Below are 12,792 nucleotides of genomic sequence, written 5' to 3'. Positions count from 1 at the left end.
ACTGGCATACAGAGCCACACCGCTAGAGCACGGATTCTCACCAGCGCAGTTGCTGATGGGGAGGAACCTGCGCACATCGCTGCCGCAGCCTTCAAGCAAGCTGGACCCTAAATGGCCCGAGCTGCAGGAGTTTCGCCAGAAGGATGAGGAAGGGCGACGCAAGCAAGCTGCAAACTACAACCACCACCACCGTTCCCGTGCGCTCCCAGAGCTCCCGTCTGGACAGAAAGTGTGGGTCACCACGGAAGCGACCCCTGGGACTGTATTGGGAAATGCCCACACACCAAGGTCATACTTGGTAGAGACTGACAGGGGCGTTCTGAGGAGAAACAGAATCCACCTCAGAGCCACAGGTACTCCTCCTGGACAACCACAAGTCACCAGGTCAGGCAGAGTGACAAAGGCTCCTGAGAGACTTGATTTGTAGAACTCTAAAGTATTTGAAGTTCTGGTTTGTGGAAAAAAAAAAAAAAAAAAAAAAGAAGTGTAAGCGAAAGATGATTGTAATACTATGTCAGAGTTATTCATTTACAGTGGTCTAAGTTCATCTAAAATGTTTGAATAAGTTTGCTTATTAGTTTGTGTTTGAATATGTTGTTGCTGAACTAAGAAGGGGAGGTGTAGTGGTAGGCTATGCCTACATATCCCAGGGTGCTTTGGGGCTGGGGCGTACTTCCTGAATGACTAGTAAACATGACAGCAACGCTACCTCTCTGTGTCCCTGAGCCATTCTTTATACAGTTCAATGCACAGTAGTGCGTAAATGTGTTCTTGTATAGTATTTCTCCAGCAATGTGGTGACATAAATGATGGTATTTTGAGAGGTAATCATTGAAGTCAGACATCACTGAAGGAAGGCCTAGGTGGGAAACGCACGGCCCGCCTCTGATAAATACATCTCCTTTGCGTACGCTGGTCTTTCACACGGGTGAAGTGGGTTTGAGCCCCGCTCAGAGCAGTAAAGAAAAAACAATGCAGTCAAGAAAGAGAGAAAGTACGCAACTACTAAGCTGAGCTGTTTATGATTGACAGATACCTATCATTGTGTTGCAACCTCAAAATGGGGCACCCCCGATTGGGTGGGGCCCCGTGCATTAAGCAACCTTGGGTACAAAGGAAGATGGATGAAGAAGGACTGCTTCTAAAATTCAAACAAGAACATAATATTAGAAAATAGGGCCGGATGCTATCACTCGATTTCTTCGTGAAAGTACAGGTGACGTAGTGACGGTGAAGGTTTGAAATGACGGAGATTTAATGATAGTGTGTAAAAGTGAGAGCCACAGAGAGAGGGTGCTAAAATTTACAAACATTTGTAAAAAAAAGTAGTCGCTGTGAGAAAAAAAGTAGAATTCAGAAGAAGATTTATGACATAGCAGTGAGGGAGGAGTTGCAAACAATAGACACGATTATTAAAGGAGGGCAAGCAGTTAGCTTGAAGAGATTCATGTGTTGGTAGAGTTTCAGGATGAAATTCTTCCCTAATTCGTGACAAAAGGGTACATGAAATATAATTTCAGATTGTTTGTACCACCACCATTGTGAAGTATGGACATCCATCCATCCATCCATTTTCTACCGCTTGTCTTTTTGAATGAATGAATGAATGAATGAAATAAGTTTATTTCGGTCTTATAATCAACCATCAACCATTAACCATTTTGTGTGACCAGTTTAACAGTACAGTTTATACATATATAACAATCATACACATTTACACACAAAAAGAAAAGAAAAGAAAAAGCATGACCGAAAAAGGAATAGGCTGAAGCCAAGGCTTATATTTGCCTATCGTATACCTTCACTGAAAATACGATTTTTCGGGATAGCATCATATTATAAAGGAGAACAAACATGTGGAAGGTTTGAAGGAGGCCATGGCGATGTCCCATGTGGGGCGAGGGTTCAAGACGAATGTGTAGGGGTGCACACAGTGTTGGCCTTAGAGATTGTGAGGCAAGGAAAAGGGCAGCTGAAATACAGCAAATAAAAAGAGCAGCGAAAATCTCATATGCAGAAGCAGCAAAAAAAGTGCAAGGAAATAAGGAGTATATTGGAATATCCAGAAGATTTCTCGAATTGTTAAAAAGGAGGACTTCTTGTATTTCATGGCAGAAGCGATGATTTGTTAATTTCAAGCTAAGCATAGATCTGAGAGAACAGCCATTGTTGTGAAAAGTGTGGGTGTGTGTTTGTTGAATATTTTTCTTAAAATTTTGAAACAATTTATAATGACATTCTAGTCCAGCCTGTAAGCCATTATTTAAAGGGGAACTGCACTTTTTTTTTTTTTTTTTGCCTATCGCTCACAATCATTTAGAGAAACAAGAACAAGCATGTCTTATTTTTTTGTTTTGTAGATTTTAAAGATATTAAAAAATGCTTGAATAATGTAGCTAACGAGAGTCAAAGTTGTAGCCTTCAAAGCCCTCTAAAACAACTTCAAACCCTCCATCAACATTTTATATGCACACTGCAAGTCCATATATAATGTAGTAACAGACACTTTCATAACAATATGTAATATGTACAATATTTACTGTATTTTGATCATTTTAATCATTTATTTATTTATGAAAGAGACGTTTTTGTTAACAAGTTAAATGTGTTTAATGATAATACAAGCATGTTTAACACATATAGATTCCTTTCTTTCATATAAGTTGGTGTATTACCTGATTCTGATGACTTGCATTGATTGGAATCAGACAGTAGTGATGATCACGTCCGCATTTTCGAATGGAGGAGAAAAAAAGTCCTCATTTCTGTCCAATACCACATGAAAGTGATTGATTTTTGGCATCTTATTTGTCCAGCTTCCATACTCGTTTTTATACAATTTACAAGAAATACATTGGCGGCAAACTCCGTAGCTTGCACGCTAGCTTTCTGAGACTCTTATTTTGTTAGCACAGGCAGGATGAAGCAGGGCTTTAATTGTGAAGACAAGAACTGTGCGGTCGGTCTTTAGAGTTTTGACGGCGGGTACGGCGCGAGAGTCTGTTGAAATAAAAATTATTTCTCGCCTTCCTGTCGGTCATTTTTTCTTAATAATGATCTGGCAGCAGCCAGCGTCATCTCACATCTGGTGCCGTGAATGTCAATCAAGTGACGAAAGTGACGTCTTAGGGAAAATTGATGATCGCTAATTTTTAGGTCTATTTTTTTAATGCCTGGCTGGCGAGCGACTGACACACCCTCCACGATTGACCGGTAGCTCGCGATCGACGTAATGTGCACCCCTGACCTAGGAGAAGAACAAACAGAAAACCAAACATGACCTGGAGTGAACAGGCCATGACAAATAACATGTTAATGCTAAATATGATTACAACTGCAAATTAACTTTTTTCTGTTTAGTTTATTTTCTTTGATTTTAAATACATTTTGTTCGGCATTGTTAAATGTGCGTGTGTCAAATGTGATCAAAAGGCTGGAAGGTTGTGACATTAACGACATCAACAGGCTTGTTAACATGAAAGATGGGATTAGGACGTTGCAGAGATTTTTTTTTTTTAGCCTGACAGAAATATTTACATTTTACTCAGTAAACCAAGGCAGAAACAGCATCCGCACATTTCCATCACCGCTACGACTGCAGCTGGGACTGCTGCGCGAGGCTAATCTGAACCTGACCGCCTACGAGGATTGGCTGGCGGCGACACTCGCTGCTCATTGAGGACATTCGCTGCAGAGTCATACATGTTATCATGTCTCCAAAACATCAGAAAAAGTTGCAAAACCTTCAGGCAGCGATAATTTGGCCCCCGGCAGACCAGTTAAGTGCTTATGCTTAATCATGTTAACTACTCAGTGGCCTAGTGGTTAGAGCAGGGGTGTCAAACTCATTTTAGATGGGGGGCCACATGGAGAAAAATCTACTCCCAAGTGGGCCGGACCGGTAAAATCACGGCACGATAACTTAAAAATAAAGACAACTTCAGTGAACAATGAGAGACCGGGCTTTCTGCTCCACTGCTCCTAGTCTGTGGAACACTCTCCCTGACCACCTGAGGGCACCACAGACTGTGGATGCTTTTAAAAAAGGCTTAAAAACCCTTCTTTTTAAAAAAGCCTTTTTTTTTTTTTTTTTTTTTTAGATATATGCATACTAGTTTTAGCTATTTGGCTGTTCTAGTTTTTATTTATTTTTTATTATCTTTTTATTTTTTCTAATTTATTTATTTATTTTATTTAATTTTTTTAATACACTGTACCACTTTGAGGTTGTTTACTCAATGTAAAGTGCTTTTTACAAATAAAATCTATTATTATTATTATTATTTAAAAAATAATATAAAAATCAAATTACAGGATGTTATTTATGTAGTTTGCTTACATCGTGTGGTATATTTTTTAAATGTTTTAACATATGTAGCATAATCTAGAAAGACACAAATAATTGCTATTGTGACATCTAGTGGACACAATTAAAACAGCAGTTTCTTTCATTCAAAAATTTCGGCTCATTTTTATACTTAGTAAACTCATCCCGCGGGCCGGATAAAACCTGTTCACGGGCCTGATCCAGCCCACGGGCCTTACGTTTGACACCCCTGGGTTAGAGTGTCCGCCCTGTGATCGGTAGGTTGTGACTTCAAACCTCGGCCGAGTCATACCAAAGACTATAAAAATGGGACCCATTACCTCCCTGCTTGGCACTCAGCATCAAGGGTTGGAATTGGGGGTTAAATCACCAAAAATTATTCCCGGGCGCGGCCACTGCTGCTGCCCACTGCTGCTGCCCACTGCTGCTGCCCACTGCTGCTGCCCACTGCTCCCCTCACCTCCCGGGGGGTGATCAAGGGTGATGGGTCAAATGCAGAGGATATGTGTGTGACAATCATTGGTACTTTAACTTCAGCAGTGTTCGTAATACCGGTGTTATTCAATAACAGCATTAGTACCGCCATTACTTTTATTAGTAACGAGTAATCTAATTAATTACTTTTAGGTCTGTGACAACGCAGTCAGCGATAGGTTGATGTAGTGTGGCACGCTACTTTTGATGTGGTTTTATATACTGTATGTCAACAACAAGACAGCGTCATAAGTGCAGCATGTTCAATGCAGGAAATATCTTTTTTACTGGTGAAAGCAACAAGCAGCACCGCAATAAAATGAACTTGATATCAAATAGGAAGAGGCACGTTGGATCTATTTATGAAGCAGAGGCAACACAATCCGGTCAAAAGATTCAAAAGAGCTGGCGTCACTGCTGCAGCTAACAGCTTGAAACCCTTGATGATGTCACACCTCACTTGGCAACAGGCCCCGCCTTTTAAAATCAAGTTTTTTTTAAATAACATATTAATTACTTTCCCTATCCATTTATTAAATGTACTGTATTTAAGATTTAACGCTCATTTTGGCAGCGACAGTGAAACCTGGAGAGGCGTGATTTGGATGAAGGGCCGCCTGGATGTGAACCCCGAGTGGTGTTTTGGTATTGGACTTATGTGCTCGTCCCAGATTGTCCATAACGAACACAATGTTCAAACATAAGGGTGTCCATATGTGCACTTGGCACCAGGACACACTAGGCCGGGGGTCGGCAACCCGCGGCTCTAGAGCCGCATGCGGCTCTTTAGCGCCGCCCTAGTGGCTCTCTGGAGATTTTTCAAAAATGTATGAAGAATGGAAAAAGATGAGGGGAAAAAATGTATTTTTTTGTTTTAGTATGGTTTCTGTAGGAGGACAAACATGACACAAACCTCCCTAATTGTTATAAACCACACTGTTTATATTAAATATGCTTCACTCATTCGAGTATTTGGCGAGCGCCGTTTTTTCCTACTTATTTTGGCGGTCCTTGAACTCACCGTATAGTTTGTTTACATGTATACATTTCTCCGACTTTCTAGGACGTGTTTTATGCCACTTTTTCTGTCTCATTTTGTCCACCACACTTTTAACGTCGAGCGTGAGTGCACAAAGGTGAGTTTTGTTGATGTCATTGACTTGTGTGGAGTGCTAATCAGACATATTTAGTCACTGCATGACTGCAAGCTAATCGATGCTAACATGCTATTTAGGCTAGCGATATGTACATATTGCATCATTATGCCTCATTTGTAGCTATATTTGAGGTCATTTAGTTTCCTTCAAGTCCTCTTAATTAAATTTATATCTCATGACACATGTAATATGGCTTTTAATTTCTGCGGCTCCAGACAGATTTTTTTTTTGTATTTTTGGTCCAATATGGCTCTTTCAACATTTTGGGTTGCCGACCCCTGCACTAGGCTGCAGTTCCATGATCGACTTTGTTGTTGTGTCATCGGATTTGCTGTCTCATGTTTTGGACACTGCATGAAGAGAGGGGCGGAGCTTTCTACCGATCCCCACCTGGTGGTGAGTTGGCTCTGATGGTGGGGGAAGATGCCGGACAGACCTGGCAGTGCCCAAACACATTGTGAGGGTGTGCTGGGAACGTCTAGCAGAGTCTTCTGTCAGGGAGCGTTTCAATTCCCACCTCCGGAAGAACTTTGAACATGTCACGAGGGAGGCGCTGGATATTGAGTCTGCGTGAACCATGTTCCGTATCTCAATTGTGGAGGCGGCCGATCAGAGCTGTGGCCACAAGGTGGTTGGTGCCTGTCGGAGAGACGCCGTCAAGCTGAAGAAAGAGTCTTATTGGGTCTTTTTGTCTCATGGGACTTCGGAGGTAGCGGACAGGTACCGACAGGCCTTGAGGGTGCATGGGAGTTTGCCCAACCAGTCTACATGTGTTTTGTGGACTTGGAGAATGCATTCGACCGTGTCCCTCGGTAAGTCCTGTGGGGAGTGCTCAGAGAGTATGGAAGTATCGGACTGTCCGATTATGACGGTCCACTCCCTGTATGATCGGTGTCAAAGCTTGGTCCGCATTGCTGGCAGTAAGTCGGACCCGTTTCCAGTGAGGGTTGGACTCCGTCAGGGCTGCCCTTTGTCACCGATTCTGTTCATAACTTTTATGGACATAATTTCTAAGCGCAGTCAGAACGTTGAGGGGATCCGGTTTGGTGACTGCAGGATTAGATCTCTGCTTTTTGCAGATGATGTGGTCCTGATGGCTTCATCTAGCAGGGATCTTCAGCTCTCACTGGATTGGTTCACAGGCAAGTGTGAAGCAAATGGGATGAGAACATTTTGAGCTACAAGAAGACAGATGTATTTTTTTTTTTTAATGCATTCTAACTCGTAAATAAACATAAATTGAAGTCCGCTTCCAATGGAAGTTAATGGGACTACCTCTATTTCACCCATAAAGCCCTCTAAATAACCATCCCAAAAGCGCCGACAATACTCCATTTACATTTTGTGACTTGAATATTAACCAAGTATTAGTGATATTGTTGTTATTGTCACCGCCTGCTGCCACCTTGTGGTTTGTACTTTGTTTTCCTCTTTTGGTGCAGTTGACCTTGTTCTTACATTTCTCCTTCCCCCTAGAGTTCCTGTGTTCCCCTTGTGGGTGGAGTTGTGAGACGTGCACAGCTGCTTCCAATTTTCCCTGATGCTACTTGAGCAGCACCTTGACAGCGGATGGCACTCGGCGAATACACTCCTGGGCTCTCCAGACCAGAAGATTCCTATGCTTCGACTTTTTTTTTTGCTACCTACTATCTTGGCCAGTCCCAGTGCCATCCAGCTTGGTGTTGTTTGGTAGTTTGCACGTCTTGCAGCTCCAACCCAAGTCTAGTTTATATTTGTATAAAGTTGCTTTTGTTCTTTTTTGCAGGGAGCACATTTTGTTTTCTCTTTTTCGCACCGTCGCTTTGTGTTACCTCCTGTTTGGATTGTTTTTGTGAGTAATTTCCTCCGTAAAAGAACTGTTTTACTCACCATTCTTGGCTTCCTCTACTGTTTTGAGCAGAACTGTGACAGTTATACAAACAAACTGTTTTTAGAGAGGAATTGTCACAGAGAGCTAAAAAGCTTGTTGCTGCTATATCATTATATATTATATATAATTATTATATATATAAATTGGTCAGTTTTGGCTTCCATTTTAGACTTCGAAATGGCGAAAAAGACACGAAAAGACGCTTGGTTCCACCACCCTTTTTCTTTGCGAGGATTACGAGTCATTCTTCCTCTAAACGAGAAAATATCAACATCCTAGCAGTATTCATCCTAGTGAGAGCAGAGATTGTACAGTAAGTGATATTGTATTATGGTTGTTGGCTCTCATAGAATCTGAATTGAGTAATCAGTAATGTTGTCGAAGGAATAAGAGAAAGTTGTGATGCGTTGTTTAAATTGATGCGCCGCGTATGCTTAAAATGTTTAAAATACGTAAATATTAAATGTCATTATAAATGTGCCTTTTACTACATATATACTTACATCATGCATATAAAAACTTGATAGAGGTTTTTAAAGCGCTTTATAGGCAGACTTGAGCCACTCTCATCGGCTCCATTGTAAGCAGACTTTTGATTGCATTTATTAACCAGTTAAAATGCATTAAGAAAAAACAAAAACATATGTGTTCTTGTAATTATTGTCATTGAGTGGCAAAATTCCCCAAAAATAGTGCAGTTCCCTTTAAAGATTTTTTGTTACAGACTAATAAACAATGTTAAAGGGGAACTGCACTTTCCTAGGGGAGAATTTTGCCTATCATTCACAATCATTTTTTTTTAGGATTCTAAAGATACAAAAAAAATAAAAATACCGGCAAGATGCGGCTAACACTGCAGCTAATGGGAGTCACCATGTTGCCTTCAAAGCGCTCCAAAACAACTTCAGAACCTTCCATAGAAGTTGTATGTAAATAATGTAGTAACAGGCATAGTCATAACAATATGTAATATGTACAATATTTACCGTATTTTTGTCATTTCTTTAAGCAATACCGGGACTGATTTCCTGGGTGCATTGATTTCAGTGCCCATAGCAACGCACTTCTTACTTCCTAAAGTGTGTGTTCCTACTTCCGTCAACAAATGTGCGTGCGTTATAATCATGGCAGACTTGATAATAGACACTGAATACGACATTTTTTGGACAAATGAGGATGCACAACATTACCTTTTTGAAGCTGAATATACGGAGGATGAAGTGCTGCTAAGCTGAGTGAGCACAAAGAGAAGGTGTAATGTTGATGAGAGAGCATGACCGGCATGACTTGGTGTTGTAAATGTGGAGATTGCCAAGCTATGCCGACAAAAATGGAGTGCTTCTGCTCCATTGAGTGTAGAACACAATGTTATTATTGATGGAAAGGCTTCTTGTATCTGGACACTGCTCACAACGAAAAACACTGTTTGAGCTAAAAAAAAACCCTGCAGTGGTAGAAACCTTTTTCCTACTACCGGAAATCAACCCAAAAACATCCCCAGCCAGCTGGACCAAACGGGCAACTGTCTATCAAGTGAGTCACTATAATACTGATCATGATACACGCAGCACATCATGCTTGTTATTACAACTACATACACTATCTGTGTACAAACAAAACATGAAATTAGGGCTAATACTTTATAGATACTGTAATATAATTGTTCATGTTTTTCAGTTAGTACAGATTGGTGTTATATCGCATTGCAAACTCAAAAGCCATTCAGCTGTTGACGCAGAGGTTAGCTTACCTCTTACAGAATGTAAATGAGGTATTGACGGTTTTGGATGCATTTTATAACGATTTAAAAGCAGAATGGAATGCTCCATTAGCGGCAATGCTAGCCACCTAGAACAAACCGATTATTACAAAGTAGAATGCAAAAAAACAAAGCATGTGTTCTTGTACCCTTTTAATGAAGTTATTCTTTATTGTAAGTGTATATACATACTGTATATACAGTGCAGGCCAAACGTTTGGACACACCTTCTCATTTCAATGTGTTTTATTTAATTGCATGACTATTTACATTGTAGATTGTCACTGAAGGCATCAGAACTATGACACCTGTGAAGTGAAAACCATTTCAGGTGACTACCTCTTAAAGCTCATTGCGAGAATGCCAAGAGTGTGCAAAGCAGTAATCAGGGCAAAAGATTAAAGTAAAGTAAAGATTAAAGTACCAATGATTGTCACACACACACTAGATGTGGCGAAATTTGTCCTCTGCATTTGTCCCATCCCCTTGGGGAGCAGTGGGCAGCAGGGGCGCCGCGCCCGGGAATCATTTTGGTGATTTAACCCCCAACTCCAACCCTTTGTTGCTGAGTGCCAAGCAGGGAGGTTATGGGTCCCATTTTTATAAAGGTGGCTATTTTGAAGAAACTAGAACATAAAACATGTTTTCAGTTATTTCACCTTTTCTTGTTAAGTACATAACTCCATATGTGTTCATTCATAGTTTTGATACCTTCAGTGACAATCTACAATGTAAATAGTCATGAAAATAAAGAAAACGCATCTAATGAGAAGGTGTGTCCTGTACTGTGTGTGTGTGTGTATATATATATATATATATATATATATATATATATATATATATATATATATATATATATATATATATATATATATATATATATATATATATATATATATATATATATATATATTAGTTCTTTCTTAATGTCAATAGGGAAACAATATGATGCAGAGGTGTACTAATAACAATTTTTTTAGACAAATGATACTATTTATGGGGCAGCATGGTGGTACAGGGGTTAGTGCATGTGCCTAACAATACAAAGGTCCTGGGTTCGATTCCCGGGCTTGGGGTCTTTCTGTGCGGAACATTTTCTGTGTCTTTCTGCATGTTCTCCTCGTGACTGCGTGGGTTCCCTCCGGGTACTCCGGTTTCCCCCCACCTCCAAAGACATGCACCTGGGGATAGGTTGATTGGCAACACTAAATTGGCCCTAGAGTGTGAATGTGAGTGTGAATGTTGTCTGTCTATCTGTGTTGGCCCTGTGATGAGGTGGTGTCTTGTCCAGGGTGTACCCCGCCTACCACCTGAATGCAGCTGAGATAGGCCCCAGTACCCCGCGCGACGCCAAAACGGACAAGCGGTAGTAAATGGATGGATGGATACTATTTATGGTTGCGGCGGAGAGTCAGGGGGGGAATGTTTTTTCTTCCTAAGGGGGTCGTAACAGAAAATAATTGAGAAGCACTGCTTTATGTTCACATTAAGAGGCTGAACTTCTCTTTACGTGTATATCCTAGTGGCCCTGCATTCACCCACAGAGACAAAGAGAGTGGATGACTGGCAAGAAAGTTCATTAATTTGGGTTGTTTGTTTCAGACCAATGCAAAGAGTGAACCTTTTGCAGCCTGTTTAGAAGTGACTGATGAACAGAAGAAATACACACAGACATGCCTTTTTCATCCATTCTTGGTTTCACTGAGGTCTGTCTGTCTGTTAGTAACATAGCTCAAACACTTATTGGCGGATTTTAGTCAAAACGTTCAGGATTTGTCAGAAATGGGATAAGGACAAGTGATTACATTTTGGAGGTGATTCACAATTTTTTTTTAAAGGATTCAATACTAATAGGAGATGAGGCCTGCGAATGTCTGTTTTTGGTTTATGTATTTACTTGATCAGGAAATAATGGATTAACTAAAAAAATATTGTAATATCATTGTAGGATGCTTGCATGTACACTGCATCAACACAAATAGTTTATTATTACTTAATATCACAACTGGTGCATACAAAGTATTTGGAACTTGATGTACAAAACCCAAAACCAGCGAAGTTGGCACGTTGTGTAATTCGTAAATAAAAACAGAATACAAGGATTTGCTAATTCTTTTCAAATTATATTCAATTGAATAGACTGCAAAGACAAGATATTTAATGTTTGAACTGAGAAACATATTTTTTTTTTGCAAATAATCATTAACTTATAATGATTTGGTCCGGACAACATGACGTCCACAGTTGCCATAAACAATTTGAAATGTGGACTCGTCAGACCACAGAACACTTTTCCAATTTGCATCAGTCCATCTTAGATGAGCTCGGGCCCAGCGAAGCTTTTCTGGGTGTTGTTGATGAACGGCTTTCGCTTTGCATAGTAGAGTTTTAACTTGCACTTACATATGTAGTGACACACTGTAGTTACTGACAGTGGTTTTCTGAAGTGTTCCTCAGCCCACGTGGTGATATTCTTTACACACTGATGTCGCTTTTTGATGCATTACCGCCTGAGGGATCGAAGGTCCGTAATATCATCGCTTACGTGCAGTGATTTCTCCAGATTCTCTGAAACGTTTGATGATATTACAGACCGTTAATGGTGAAATCCCTAAATTCCTTGCAATAGCTGGTTGACAAATGTTGTTCTTAAACTGTTGGACAATTTGCTCATGCATTTGTTGACAAAGTGGTGACCCTCGCCCCATCCTTGTTTGTGAATGACTGAGCATTTCATGGAAGCTGCTTTTATACCCAATCATGGCACCCACCTGTTCCCAACGAGCCTGTTCACCTGTGGGGTGTTCCAAATAAGTGTTTGATGAGCATTCCTCAACTTTGTCAGTCTTTTTTGACACTTGTGCCAGCTTTTTTAAAACATGTTGCAGGCATCAAATTCCAAATGAGCTAATACTTGGAAAAAATTACAACGTTTTCCAGTTTTAACGTTAAGTATCTTGTCTTTGCAGTCTATTCAATTGAATATAGGTTGAAAAGGATTTGCAAATCATTGTATTTAGTTTTTATTTACGATTTAAACAATGTGCCGATTCCACTGGTTTTGGGGTTTGCATGTTTTATTATGACATTGATGAAGTAATGATTGACAGCTGGCCAGCAGCAATGCAACCTTCCAACAACATGTACAGCCTGTTTGCTACTGACAGATGGGCAGCAGGAAATTAGATTCTGGCCGGCAGCCTCA

General features: G+C 40.4%; 1 protein-coding gene across 1 annotated transcript in view; it reads right to left on the bottom strand.

The window, feature by feature from the left end:
- The window catches only part of LOC133641811 (synaptic vesicle glycoprotein 2B-like), a 91,674-nt gene that overhangs the window by 66,610 nt on the left and 12,272 nt on the right, over nt 1-12,792 (bottom strand). The gene's annotated exons all lie outside the window — the stretch shown is intronic.

The sequence above is a fragment of the Entelurus aequoreus genome, linkage group LG24 (genome assembly GCF_033978785.1).
Source record: "Entelurus aequoreus isolate RoL-2023_Sb linkage group LG24, RoL_Eaeq_v1.1, whole genome shotgun sequence".
Classification (NCBI taxonomy): Eukaryota; Metazoa; Chordata; class Actinopteri; order Syngnathiformes; family Syngnathidae; genus Entelurus; species Entelurus aequoreus.
Note: the sequence above shows the minus strand (reverse complement) of the source record. Positions and strands in the feature narration are given on the sequence as shown.